The sequence below is a fragment of the Macrotis lagotis genome, chromosome 8 (assembly GCF_037893015.1).
Source record: "Macrotis lagotis isolate mMagLag1 chromosome 8, bilby.v1.9.chrom.fasta, whole genome shotgun sequence".
Lineage (NCBI taxonomy): Eukaryota > Metazoa > Chordata > Mammalia > Peramelemorphia > Peramelidae > Macrotis > Macrotis lagotis.
In genome coordinates this window covers 68805235-68818508 of record NC_133665.1, presented here as the reverse complement: position 1 = coordinate 68818508, position 13274 = coordinate 68805235, and the positions used below count along the sequence as shown (strand labels likewise).

General features: G+C 35.8%; 1 pseudogene; it reads left to right on the top strand.

Moving 5' to 3' along the window:
• Positions 1-728: 728 nt before the first annotated feature.
• On the top strand, positions 729-897 carry LOC141494843 (large ribosomal subunit protein eL39-like; annotated as a pseudogene).
• The last annotated feature ends 12377 nt before the right edge of the window (positions 898-13274 follow it).

Sequence of the window (13274 nt, the reverse complement as noted above, 5' to 3'; positions counted from 1 at the left end):
CAAAGTTTTTGTTTTCATAATGCTAATTTTATATAAATTATTCTCCTGGTTCTGCCTACTTCTTTCTGTATCAGTTCAATACGAATCTCTGCAGTTTTCTTTTAAAATCTTCCCCATCATTTATTACAGCACAAAAGTATTCTATCACATTCATTTACCAAAACTTGTCCAGTCATTCCCCAACTCATACAGGCACACACTCGATTTCTATTTCTTTGCCACTGCAAAAAAAAATGCTATATATATATTTTTATACAAAAATGGTCCTTTCACTGTTTCTTTGGTTTATTTATGGTATGTTTTATACCTAATTTTTCCCAGCTTGCATTCTCTCCAGTTTTCCCCAACAGTTTTTTAAAAAAATCAAATAGTTAGTTCTTATTTGGGGGGGGCAGATCTAAATATTGGAAATATTGTCAGATATAGGTGATGTATTGATTAGTTTAGCTAACTTGTTTTTCTTCTCTTTGTAATAATATTTAAATGGGATGGTTCACTAAGTAGGTGACATTAAAGTCAAAATCAAAGTGATGCTAAACAATATAATAAAAATTTTAAAGCCAAAAAAGAAAAAGAATCCTCAAATTGTAGTATTTTTATCTTACAGATGATAAAAATGAAATCTGGAGATAAATGATTTATCCAAGATCATTCAGTTAATAATAAATAGCATAGCTTTTTTACCCATGCAGAGATAATAATGGAAGTTCAGCTGTCATCTCATTATCATGTCTTCTCCTAAAATATTCAGAATCAAGAGGTTCTTGACCAAGAAACAGAAGCAGAATCATCCCATCCCTCAATAGATTAGAATGAAAACTGGCAAAAAGATCAGGTACAACCCAACCCCATCTCTCAAAGAGGAGACACTGGAAAAGAACCAAGCTTGGATTATAAAGAATGACCAGCTAAATGAAAAACATTCTACACCAAGACCAACGCCCCCTCCTTACCATGTCATCCATCCATCCATTCATTCATCCATCCATCCATCCATTCACTCACCCATCTACATCTTAATCACCTCATTGCCCCCACTAAGAAGGGAGTACTACTACTGGCACTTTCAATTTAGAAGCCGTCTGCTAAAGTGCAGACATCAAAAAAAAGAAAACAAAACCCAGCAAACTTTCAGTTTTTCTTGCCCTTGAATGTATTCATCTATTGCATCCATGTGTTCAGGTAAAATGTTTGTTGTGATATAGTTTAAATTACTGTTATCTGCATCTCTGTTTAGCATTTCTATGTTTGAGGTGATGCTTAACAGGCAGAGATCATAATGAAACAAGTTATTCCTATCAAGAAGAATCAAACTCAAGCCCTGCCTCAAACAAGCCTTCACAATAACCTGTCATTTTTTGTTTTGTGCTCTAAGAAATTAGAAGACAGCACCTACCTCACAGGGTTGTTGTGGGAATCTAAGATTTGCAAGCCTTCAGCAGAAGCCTCCAGGATGCTAATCCGGATCTGTCTCAGATTATGTACAGTTGACTGCTCATTTATCTTACAGTCAGAGAAGGACCTGTTGAACTACTGCTTATTTCACACACTAAGTTATCTTTGTTCCTTGTTGGGAGGTGGTAAATTAAGTGTTGGCAACTTTCTTAAAAATTGTCGGTTATTTGTGTGTTTGGGAAAGCCCAACCTTTATGTTAAGAACTAGTGAACGGCTTCATAATTTTCTGAAGAAGCAATTCTGCTAATAAAGGTCTTCTACAAAAAAAAAATCATAGTAATAAATAGCACAGATGGAATTAAAATCAAACTCCTCAAATTCCAAATCTGATTTTTTTCACTACACTATGCTATCTTGTAGTAAGCATTAAAAATATTTTAAAAGACTTTTTAAAATTCATACTAACAGTGTGACAAAGTTACAGAGTTGAGTTTTTTCCTCTCTGATGTATCATAACCTCTCAGTTCTTAGTTAATAGAAATGATGATGATGGAGAAAGAAATCTTTTCCTTCTAACACTATAGGTTTCCCCTCTTTGTAGGGATGAATCATCCCCCCAGCCCCATCTCTAGAGGAAGTAGTTTACCACTGGAAAGCAGTCATAGGATCATGAGATTTAGGGGGTGAAAGAATTCAACTCATCCAATCTCCTTTTTCTATAGATGAAAAAAAAATGATGTTCAGACAGGGTGAGATAACTTTTTCAGTGTCAGTGAAAGTGAAATTTAAACTCAAGTCCTATGATTCTGAATGGTGAAAATTTTGTTACTAGTAAGACTGGGGAGCAAAGTTATATTTCCATCAGACTCAACCCTCCAGAGGACTCCCTTCATTCTGATGCTTTATGACTTTTGATTATTTCCACTTTATACAGGTTACAGTTTGTTTATACAGAATTCTTTATATGTTATCTCCTTTAGACTATGATCTGATAGAGAACAGTGATAATCTTTTGTCCCTATTTATATCCCAGACTTTAGCACAGGACCTGAAACTACAGTAGGGACTTAATAAATTCTTATTAAGACAGAGATAAGATCAGGAGCTCATCTTCAAATAGCACTTGAATGTTTGCAAAGTGCTTTTTATGCATTGTCTCATTTTATCTTCACAACCACAAGGGAGGGAGGTGTTATCATTATCCTCACTTCTCAGATGAGGAAATAAATTGAAGCTCAGAGAAGTTGATTTGGACCCTGTCAGACACACAGAATGTGACTGCTAATGATGCTAACTTTTTGGTGATATGTACTTTTAGTAATTTTTTTTAGGTTTTTGCAAGGCAAATGGAGTTAAGTGACTTGCCCAAGGCCACACAGCTAGGTAATTATTAAGTGTTTGAGACCAGATTTGAACTCAGGTACTCCTGATTCCAGGGTTGGTGTTCTATCCACTGCACCACCTGGCCACCCCAGAGACATATAGAATGTGAAACAGGCTTTTTTTTTTTAATACTTCAAGTCCGGGGCTCTCTCTACTGTTTTGTGTCACAGAGAAATTATGTTAAACTTTCTGAGTATAATTGTTTCACAAAATGTAAAATTATTTGTCCCCAAACACCAACACTCCTATTTCAGTCGGATCTGCGGCATATTTCAATTTATGACATGGTGTCTTTAGAACTTTTCAAAAATGAAATCAAAGAAAGTTTTGGTTTTAAAATTTATCTCTGGTTTCAATGATCCTAGCAGTTAAGTGAGTGGTTGTGGGTGCCTCATTTCCTATCATGGAAAGGGGAAGTATAAGAATCTAAGCCCAGAGGGAATAGTATCAGAACAGAGTGGCTTTCTTGGGGATGCTGCAATGCTTCCTAATCCCTACAAGGCATTTGGTTTTATAAGGCAATGAAAGTTAGCTATGGTAAAGTCAATTCTTTGATTTTTCCCCATAACAAAGTTCTTTTGTTTATAAAGTCAAATGTCCTACTGGGATTAGGAAGTAATAGGAGGTAAAAGAGAGATTTGCATATCACTGTCAAGAGTTTATGTTAACTCTAAACTGAGAAATTCTTTTTAAAAAATTCTTTTCCAATTTTTCCCCCAATTATTTGCAAAAGCAATTTTAACATTTTTTAAAGATTTTGAGTTCTATTGTATGATGATTGACTATGATAGACTTATCTCTTCTCAGCAATACAGTGATGTAAGACAATTTCAAAAGACTTGTGTTAGAAAAAAACACCATCCTAGAGAAAGAATTGTAGAACCTGAATGCAATTTGAAGCACACTATTTTCATTTTTTAAAATTTGCTTTTTGTTTTTTCTTTCTTGCAGCTTTTCTCTATCATTCTGATTCTTCTTCCTTCATAACATGACTAATATGGAAATATTACCATGATTGTGCTCATATAACTTTTATCAAATTGTTTGCTGTCTTTGGGAGAGGACAGGTGAAGGAAGAGGGGAGAAAAAAATGGAACTCAAAATCTTATAAAAATGAATGCTATATGTAAATGAAATTAATAAAATATTATTTTTTAAAGTTCAAAAAATTGAGTTCCATATTCTCTCCTTCCTTTCTCTTCCCCTCCCATTGTGAAGGCAAGCAATTTGATACAGATTATAAATGTACAGCTATGCAAACTATATTTCTTTATTGGTCATGTTGTGAAAGAAAATACAGACCAAAAAAATAATAAAGTTTAAAAAAATTCTTTGATTTGAATTCCAACTCCATCAGTTCTTTCTCTGGGAATGGATGGCATTTTTCCATTCTTTTTTTTTTTAGATTTTTCAAGGCAATGGGGTTAAGTGGCTTGCCCAAGGCCACACAGCTAGGTAATTATTAAGTGTCTGAGGTTGGATTTGAAGCCAGGTGCTCCTGATCCAAGGCTCATGCTGTATTCACTGTACCACCTAGCCACCCCCCATCCTAAGTTCTTAAGAATTGTCTTGGATCATTGTTTTGCTGAGAAGAGATGTCTTTCAGAGTTGATCATATTGCTTTTGCTGTGCACATTGTTCTGGTTCTGCTCATTTCACTTTGCCTCAGTTCATGTAAATCTTTCTAGGTTCTGAGAGCATTCTGTTTGTCATTTCTTAGAGTGCAATAGTATTCCATCCCAGTCATATTCCATATCTTGTTCACTCAATCCCTAATTGATGGATCCCCTCAGTTTTCAATTTTTTGCCACCAAAAGAGAGCTGCCACACATATTTTTTTTTCTTTATCTCTTTGGAATACAGATTCAGGCATTGCTGAGTCAAAGGGTTTTATTGGTTTGCCTTTATGCCCTTCAGTCATAGTTCCAAATTATTCTCCAGAATGGTTGATTGAATTCACAACTCCATCACAATTTAATAGTCTTAATTTTCCCACGTGTCTAAGAGTTTTCATTTTTCTTCTCTGTCATTTTAACCAATCTGAAGTATTTTAACTTGCAATTTTTAATCAATAACGACTTAGAACATTTTTTTCATAGGGCTCTAAATAGCATGGATGACTATGACTGAACTAGGAAACTCTTAAAATGAATAGGTAGGGATGAGCAGATTTGAACTACATGAGAGAGGATAGAGTGGTATAAAAAAATAATCCTGGGACTCAGAGGTCATTGAGGCCTGGTAGTTATATAACACATTATAAATAAGAAATTCCACAGAAAAGGTTGGGGAATAGAATGCCGTCAAAGAAATGTATGCTTTAAGAAAGAATGGCAATTACATGGTAAGAGATAATAGAGAGGGGGTGGCTAGGTGATGTAGTGGATAAAGCACGGGCCCTGGAGTCAGGAGTACCTGGGTTCAAATCTGGTCTCAAACACTCAATAATTACCTAGCTATGTGGCCTTGGGCAAACCACTTAACCCCATTTGCCTTGCAAAAGCCTAAAAAAAAAAAGAGATAATAGAGAGATGATTGAAAGAACTCAAGAAAGCTCCCTATCACACTGAGTGGATACCTGTGAGGAATGTATGTAAGGATGTAACCAAGAATTGGCAGGACAGGCAACCAGAGAGGGGTCAAGATGATCCACAACCTTGGAGGCAAGATCACCATATTTATTCACCTTTTATTGGAACCTTTCTTGTGTTTGGTCAATGTTCTTTTACAGAAAATTCGGTTTCTTTTGTGACTTTCTGGGAGTGTTGCTTCTTGCTAGTTTTGAAAGGAACATTGAAGGACCCGGGTACTTTCCTCAGCTTCTTTTGTTTTCCTATTTTCCTAGGAGTTCTACATTAATTTTTTAAAATCAAATTCTATTTTAACAACCTATATCAGATTATTTGTTCTCCTAAGATGGGGGGAGTGGAAAGGGTGGGAAGAAGAAAACTTTGCAAAAATGAATGCTGAAAATTATCTTTACATAAAATTGGAAAAAAATTTAAAAAGGAACAAAAAAATCCCTAGAAACAACTATACATAGCTGCAATTGGGACAGTAATATAAACAAAAGGGTTTGAGCTCATATTAAAAAGATGCAAACTATTCACATTGTAGCATACAACAAAAAAGAAACAATTATTTTAAAAATTAATTAGATTATGCTTTAAAACTTATTCCAAATTAGTGCCAAATCATTCATTTCTTCACTATCCCTTCACTCAATTATCTTTTGCTACCCTCTTCCCTTCTTAATCCACTACTTTCCAAATATGCCAAGAGTTCACATAACAAGAATAAATAATTATTTTTTCCTTTTCAGAGAAATAAGCACCCTCAATGTTATCTCAGTTTCTGCTCCAGAAAAAGTCACTAGCCTGCTTTCATTATGTCATAAAGTACCATATCACTCTACTGAATCAAAAGGAATTAGAGAACCAATTGCCTCTTTTTACAGATGAGAAAACAGAAAGTTAAGAGTACAGAGAAGTTAAGAGACTTGCTTAAGGTCACCAGGAACAGAACCTAACCCAGGGTCTCTATCTCCATATCTAGTAGACTTTCCAGCATACTTAGCTATCTCTACTTGAAAGCTCATACACCTTGGCCTATCTTCTGAGGGAGATTCATGAGACTAGGTTAGAGGAATGTGACTAGAATGCCCAACCTGGAGTCAAAAAGACATTTGGCTTCAAACACTTAACTGTATGATCTTGGGCGTGTCCCTTAATTCTGTCTGCCTCGGTTTCCCCATCTGTAAAATGGATATAATAATAGCACTATCTGCCATGATTTTCATGAGTATCAAATGATAAAATAATTATAAAGCATTTTGCACAGGATCTGGAATTTAGGATGTGTAATATAAAAGTTAGCTATTATCATTATTATTTCTCTAATTTTTTAAAATCTTTCTTTTAGTTTGTCATCACTCTTTTTACTGTCACCTTTGTTTAAAAAATTATTTTTTCCCAGATGGACTTGTAATACCTCCTTTTCTTTATTCTTCTTCTAAGGTCTACCAAGGAATTTCTAGATTATTTCTAGGAATTTTATTACAAACATTTACAGATTACCACCATCCCAAAAGAACTCTATTGTAGCAAAGGAAAGCAATTAAGCACAACTAACAATACAGTGAATTTATTTTAAAATATTATTACTTTATATACATATTTTAATATTTTAAAATATTATTACTATTACTAAATAACCTATCCCAGTAATCTCTCATTTCTCTATTTTTTAGAGTTTAAAAGGAGCATGAATCTCTCTCTCTTATCTCTTACCCAATGATATAAAAGAGAAAAGAAAAACAAATATCTTGTAAAGTCAAGTAAACAAAAACTATTCCAGGAAATAATTTGGAATTTTCTAATCTAGCTGAGTTGAGTTTGAAGGAAGTAGGGGTTCTAGATGAAAATGAGGAGACTGTGCAGTCCAAGCAAGAGGGATGACCCAAATAAGGATAAAGAGTTTTATATTTAAGGCACAGTAAGAACAATCTGGGCACATATGTATAGAGCATGTGAAGGGAATCAGTGAGCAATAAAGCTGGTGAGAGAATGGATTACTTTTCTATATATTAATAGCCAATTATTAAATTAGATTTAAGATTCCTCCCCTTATTTCCTCAATTAGGGACCAGCCCCTGTAGATCAGCAGTGAAGGACCTTGCTGATAGTTGTGATTGCTCCAGATCCTCCAGATAATGTTCCATAAGCTTAGGTGGGACCCCACTCAACTAGTAGATCTTACCAAAAAAAAACTAACCTAGGTGAATTTTTGGCCTTAGGAAATAAAGCCATGTAATTATACCCCTCCAATCTTTAGGTTAATTCGGATTATGAAGGAGAAAGCCAAGCAGAATGATCTGGGTAGAGATGAAATTCCTTTGTCCAGATTGCTGGCTGTGGCTGAGTCTACACTCAAGCTACATTCACAAAAGAAAGAGTTGAAGACTTTTAGTCCACCTCCTCATTAATTTGTCCAACCTTTCATTAATTGTTCAACAATCAGGGTTGACATTCATCTTTCAGAGGCACCTACTTTTCCATGAGTATTTAAGTAGTCTGGGACCTCCAAGGTTTTATTTGGATATCAAAAAAAGCACAACAATTTATTGATTATCAACTAGTATAATTAATAAATTAATCATTAATTAACTAGAAATACTGTCCCATGGTCTTTTCATTCATTTCACTAGAAAGGCAGTTTGGGGGCTAGATTGTGAATGGTTTACAGAGATAATGATATCTGATCCTAAAGATAGGAGGGAGGCACTAGAGTTGACCAAGTAGTGGATTGATATGTTTAGAGTTGTGTTTATGAAAAATCAGTTTGGTAGTTCTGAGAAGGATGGAGTGAAACGGTGTAGTCAATTAGGAGGCTAAGTGGTTCAGGTAAGAGGGGCTGAGGATAATGGCTTTCTAAGTAGACTGAATGCAATCATGTAACTCCAAATGGAAGTGAGTGAAAAAGAACATTGAACTTGGAATAAGGAGCTCTTTGGATTCAAATCCCAGTCCCCTGAAATTTGCTTGCTTTGTGTCTCTGAACCTTATCTGAAAAAGGAGGATAAAAATTCCTGGTTCCTGCTCCCAATCACTATAGTTTAGTTTGGAAGACAAAGTTAAAATGAATGTAAAACTGTGACATAATTTTAAGTACTATATAAAAATAAATCCTCCCTAGCCTTATGCCAATTTTTGCTCAAAATTTCTGCAAAATGAAAACCTTTTACTCCCCTTAATGAATGCTCTTCAAATCTCCAGAAGAAGAAAATTTAAAATTACTATCAGAATTGGATTCCAATTTGGAATCATTACCAAAGGAAATGTCACTTATGCAAAATTGGTAAGTCAATCAATAGGGATTTATTAAATGTTTATATTCTTGGAATTGTAGAAGTATTGGTGACACATATAGAAATAAAAAGATAGTTCCTGTCTTCAAGAAGCTTATATTCTAATGGGGGGAGGGGAGTGACATATAGGAGTTGAAAAGTATAGGAAAAGGAAAATATGAAAATGTAGGAAGAATGTGGAGTAGGTGAGGAACCTGAGGGATTGCAGTGGAAAGGCATCAGTGTAAAAGAGGGGCAGAGGCAGAAGGAAAGAGAATTAAAGATAAAACAAATAAAATTATAGAAATAAAATTAAAAAGATAAAATAATTTAAATAAATAAAAGAATAAAAGCTAGCTGGTTTGGGCTTTCCTTCAATCATTGAAGGATTTATTTAGCTCTATGATGACTATGAAGAATATGATTCCAGGAGCCAAAATGGCAGCAGGAGAACAGCCTCTCTTAAGTGCCCTCTCCAAAATATTTCAAAAACCTTAAAATTATGATCCTAACTAAATTTTTGAGAGAAAGAACCCACAGAAAGATCCAGGGAGGCAATTCTCCAGTCCAAGGTAACCTGGAAAATAGTGGAAAGGTTCTGTTCCACAGGGTTGGAGAGGTGGCAGCATGCCAGAAAAAAGGAGCTTCAACCTTCCAGAAACAGCTCCAGGGTGCCTGGGTCCTCAGAAACCCCAGCTTCTGGTAGCAGGTGCAGTTTCCTGACCTGCCATCCCAGGGAGCACCAAGCACAACTTGGAAGATCTTCAGGGAGTCCTCTGCCAGAGTGAGCACAAAGCCCAGGCTAGCATGACCCTCCTCAGCATTGCCACAGTCCTCAGTGCAGCTCAGATCCCAGAAGCAGGTCTATGGAGCTGCCCAGCAGCTTTGCCTTGCCCATGGAAGGTAGGGGAGGGGAGGGAGACTGCCAAGATCGACAGACCTCTGTCCCAGGAACAGGACTCTGGGGCTTTGCCCACATTCAGACCCTGGTCGCAGTCTGGGGCCCTAGAGGAGTGAACTTGTGGCCATTCAATAGACCAGGAGAGCAGTGAGAGCCTCACATACTGAGGTCCTTGCAGGGGTGTCCCAATAATACTCAAAAAATCAGAAAGCACCCCCAAACCAGGCACAGGCTGGGGAAATGAGTAAACAGGAAAAAAAAAAAGAACCTGACCACAGACAATTACTTTGGTCCCATGGAAGACCAAAATACACAATCTGAAGATGAGAAAGTCCAAGCTTCAGCATCTAAAGACTCCAATAAATAAAGAAGTTGGGCTTAGTCTATGACAGGGCTCAAAAAAGATTTTGAAAATCAAGTAAGGGAGGTAGAGGAAAAATTGAGAAGAGAAATGAGAAAGATGTAGGAAAAACATGAAAATGAAGTCAGCAGCTTAGTCAAGGAGTTCCAAAAAATGCTGAAGAAAATAACATATTAAAAGGAAGTTTAGGTCAAATGGATAAAATAGTTCAAAAAGTTATTGAGAAGAAGAATGCTTTAAAAAGCAGAATTGGTCAGATGGAAATGGAGATAAGAAAGCTCTCTGAGGAAAAAAAATCCTTCAGATGTGTAGAATGGAGCTAAAGGAAGCTGATGACTCTGCAAGAAATCAAAACACAATAATTCAACACCAAAAGAATGAAAACCTAGAAGAAAATGTGAAATATCTCATTGAAAAAACAACTGATCTGGAAAACAGATCCAGGAAAGATAACTTAAAAATTATTGGGGTAGGAGCAGCTAGGTGGTGCAGTGGATAGAGCACTGGTCCTGGAGTCAGGAGTACCTAGCTGTGTGGCCTTTGGCAAGCTACTTAACCCCATTTGCCAAGCAAAAACCTAAAAAAAATTATTGGGGTACCTTAAAGTCATGATCAGGAAAAAAGCCTTGACTTCATTTTTAAAGGATTTCTACAAAAAAAATGCCCTGATATTCTAGAAGCAGAGGGTAAAATAGAAATTGAGAGAATCCACTGATCTTCTTTACGGAGATCCAAAAAAACCCCAACCCTCAGGAATATTATAGCCAAGTTCCAGAACTTCCAAGTCAAAGAGAAAATATTACAAGCAGCCAGAAGGACACAATTCAAATATCATGGAGCTACAGTCAGGATCACACAAGATTTAGCAGCATCTATATTAAGGGCTCATAGGACTTGGAATATAATATTCCAGAAGGCAAAAGAGCTTGGAATGCAACAGAGAATCAACTACCCAGCTAAATTGAACATCCTCTTCCAGGGGAAAAGATGGACTTTCAATGAAACAGGGGAATTTCAAATGTTCCTGTTGAAATGACTAGAGCTGAACAGAAAGTTTGATCTTCAAGTACAGGACTCAGGTGAAGCATAGAGAGGGTGGACGAGAAGGGCAAATTATTAGGGACTTAATGGTGATGAACTGCATGTATTCCTCCATGGGAAGATGATACTGATAATACTCATATGAACCTTCTCATTTAATAGAACAGGTAGAAAGGGTTTTTATAGATGAGGCACAGGAGAGAGCTGAATTTGAAGATATAACATATGGTAAAAATGGAGTCAATGGGTGAAAGGGGAAATGTACTGGGAGTAAGAGAAAGGAGAGGTAGAATAGGTTAAGATATTTCATGTAAAAGATATTTCATCTAGCTTTTGCAATGGTATGGAAGGGGGGAAGGCGAGGGGGAATGAGGGAGCCTTCATTCTCATTGGAAATGTCTCAGAGAGGAAACGGCATATACACTCAAGAGGGTATAGACATCTAGAAGAAAAGGGAGAGAAGGAGGAAAAGGGGAAGGGGGGGATGTGGGTAATAGAGGAGAGGGTAGATCATGGGAGATGATAGTCAGATATAACACATTTTCTTTCTTACTTTTTACAGGTGGGCAGCCTGTCAGAGACCATGGGCCTGAGTGGTTGCTGGTTCTCTGGGGTGGGATGTAGGCTTGGAGCCTCTTGGCCCCAGGGTCAGTGCTCTGTCCATTGAGCCATTTGGCTGCCCCACAGCACATTTTGGAAGAGGGACAGACTGAAAGGAGAGAGAAAATATTATAGATGATAGTGGGGAGGAATGGATGGAGGGCATAACAATCAGCAACAGCAACTGTGGAAAAAATATGGAAGTAACTTCTATGATGGACTTATGATAAAGAATGTGATACACCCGAGACAGAGCTGATGGTATCAGAACACAGACTGAAACATTTTTTTCTCTTTCTTTCACTTTATTTTTCATGAGGTTTTATATTGTTGTGGGGGAGGGGATATTATGTTTACTCTTAAAACAAGAATATTTTAGCAATATGTAAATAAATTAAAGGAAGTTTTTAAAAGAATATGATTCTATATAAAAAGGTTTAAGGCTGTATAAATGAAGACAATCAGAAGAATCAGGATGAAATAGAAGCCATTGGTCATTGGGAGTCAATTGCCTTTCCTTAGGTGAAGTACAATAGAGTAATGCTGAAAAATTGCATTACTTTAATGGCTCAGTATAGTATGTTTCAAAGTTGAGCTCTTAATGCTGTGATTAGTTTTTAAAAAATTCATGATGTTTCCCCTAATTAAGGAAAAACTAGAAGAAACAATTTAATCACTCTTTCCTTGAAATATGAATTTTAGATTTTTGTTTTGTCTACAGTATTTTCACTAATAAACAGAAGGTAGGAAAAATGCTACAGTGAAATTCCTCTACATGGACCTCTGTTATGGCCCTACATTACTGAATTACCTGGAAGTAAATTAAATTTTCATTTGCTAAACAACTGAAAATTGTTTGATTTGTTTGAATATTCTGGAAAAACAGCATGACTTTTTCAAGTATTATTGAAACAAAAATAGCCTTCAATTGGCATTACTAGTTAAATACTTTTTTTTATTCAGTTTGAATGAGACTGATTTTTTAAAATTGTATAGCAACATGATTTTTAAATTCAAACCTTTAAAAAGGGTTTGAAAACTGAAAAGAATTTTCCTATTATATCTTGATGACCAACAACAAAAATATACAATATATTACATAACATTAAAATGTTTTATATTGAATAACTGGTGTTCTTTTGAGAGGAGGTTGTTATAACCTTGTGGATACTTGATGATTATTGGAAAAATGATTTTAGCCTTTTATAAAAACTGGAAAAAGCACAAAAAGAAGGTAGAATTTCAATTTTTAATAAATCTACACATTCAATTGTACCAAAACTCAGTTATTCTAAGGATTGCTGGGTTCATCCAATCAAATATACTACTTAGAATTTTTGTTGCAAAGCCTTGTATTACACTGAGGATAAACATTTTTATTGGACCCCTGTTTGGAGGTTTTCCTGGTAGAGATGTTAGAGTAGTTTGCCATTTCCTTCTCCAGTTCATTTTTCAGATGGGGAAGCTGACAAACAGAATTAAGTGACTCGACACCTAATATACATGGATTTGAACTTGAGAATTTTTGACTAAAAGCCCATCACTCTAATCTATTGTGCCACTTAGCTGCCTCTGAGCTATATGTTTACTTTATGAAAAATTAATTGATTTCTTAGGTCAGGGCTCTGGTTGTTCTATGATGATTTGGGCACACTCTAGTCACAAATAAAACAATATCAGAATCAAATTAATCTCCTATTGGGGATTATCTATGATCTCACCAATAGATTTGATAGTATATTAAACC